This window comes from Marmota marmota, unplaced genomic scaffold (genome assembly GCF_001458135.2).
Source record: "Marmota marmota marmota unplaced genomic scaffold, marMar, whole genome shotgun sequence".
Classification (NCBI taxonomy): Eukaryota; Metazoa; Chordata; class Mammalia; order Rodentia; family Sciuridae; genus Marmota; species Marmota marmota.
The window spans coordinates 15,496,983-15,498,854 of record NW_026000057.1 but is presented as its reverse complement, the minus strand read 5'-3'; the positions used below and the strand labels follow the sequence as shown (position 1 = coordinate 15,498,854).

The 1,872-nt window shown below is 40.8% G+C and overlaps 1 pseudogene; it reads right to left on the bottom strand.

Moving 5' to 3' along the window:
- Positions 1–752: 752 nt before the first annotated feature.
- On the bottom strand, positions 753–851 carry LOC125619873 (annotated as a pseudogene).
- Positions 852–1,872: the final 1,021 nt, after the last annotated feature.

The window sequence follows — 1,872 nt, the reverse complement described above, 5'->3', positions numbered from 1 at the left end:
AGTCTGTCTTTAGAAACCCACAACCCCCCCCCCCAAACCAAAAAATAACAACAACAAACAAAAACCTCTCATCCTGTCATACTTAAAGGTTTTACTTGATTTTACTCATTAAAATTTTTAAATCTCTTAGCAAGGCACTTACAGTCCTAGCTACTTAGGAGGCTGAGGAAGGAGGATTACTTGAGCACATGAGTTAGTTGAAACCAGTCTGGGCAACATTTTGAGACCCTGTATCTAAAATATGAACCAACAAAAACCTTAGAACTCTGGAGTATCATCTTAGTGAGGGTATTCTATTGCAGAAGTAACCCTTAAATGCCTCCAACAAACATATGTGGCCTCTCTCACTTCGCTTGTTGTCATGACCATGTGATTTTCTTTTTTTATTGATTTTTAAAAAATAAATGACAGCAGAATGCATTACAATTCTTATTACACATATAGAGCACAATTTTTCATATCTCTGGTTGTATATAAAGTATGTTGACCCGCAATTCGTGTCTTCCATACATGAACTTTGGATAATGATGTCCATCACATTCCACCATCCTTGCTAACCTAACCCCCTGTCCCCTCCCTTTCCCTCCACCCATCTGCCCTATCTAGAGTTCCTCTATTCCTCCCATGCTACCCCTCCCTACCCCACTCCAAGTCAGTCATCTTATATCAGAGAAGACATTCGGCATTTGTTTTTTTGGGGATTGGCTAACTTCGCTTAGCATTATCTTCTCCAACGCCAGCCATTTACCTGCAAATGCTATGATTTTATTCTCTTTTTAAAAAAAATTTTATTATTAAACTGATAAGAACAGATACTACACTTGATCTTAGCCAAAAGGCCGAGAAGCGATAGCTGTGAACAGTGGTTTCAATATTGAGTGCTTAGTGCTTCCTGTGCTCCCTGGTAGCTGCATGAGAATGGTTTGCAGAAGAACAGTGTGCTGGCTACTGCAATTACCCAGCTGGCTCAGTGATGCTTGGAATACAGTACCTGTGAACAGCCTGAGTTTTCTAACCCAGACTTTCTGGGTCTGATTTTTCAGGGTCATCTAGAGCCCTATTAGCCTCATAAAAGCTCTCAGGAAGAAAGATTGCCTTTTCTTGAAGATCAAAGTCCAAAGTCCAAGGGCTCAGAAAGAAAGGGATTTGGGACAATGCCAGAGATTCTGAGTAGCCTATTTTATGACCTCTGACAGGGCAGCCATTTATGACTGTGCAGGTTGTATACTCTGCACAGATTCAGAGTGTACCATTCATATCAGAGTACACATGAATGTTGCCTCCTGAATACAACATTCCTGCTCTTTCCTAGTTTCCTTTCAAGAAAAGACTATAAACTCCATGACTCTCCTATAATCCCAGGGTTCAAGAAGAAACAATGATTAAGGCTATATCAGGCCCTTTATCTCTCTGGTCTCACCTCTTTTGCAGCCCTCATCCAGTCCTAGGTATTCTTTCCTCATTCTGCTCAAGAGGTAGCATGGAGGGGTAGATATAAGGGAAGAATAAAGTCTCTGTCATGCAGCCACCTTGGCTTGCAAGTGCTCCCCAGACTTGTACACCATACCCCAAATGATACCAATATCTGCTCAAATAAAATGATACATAGAAGCAAAAAAATATTATTAGTTGTTCAAACCATTACAAAGCTCTTGACATATCATATTTCATACATATGATTCAAGTGGGTTATGAACTCCCATTTTTACCCCATATACAGATTGCAGAATCACATCGGTTATACATCCACTTTTTTACATACTGCCATACTAGTGTCTGTTGTGTTCTGTTGCCTATCCTATCCTCTACTATCCCCCCCTCCCCTCCCCTCCCCTCCCATCTTCTCTCTCTACCCCATCTACTGTAATTCAT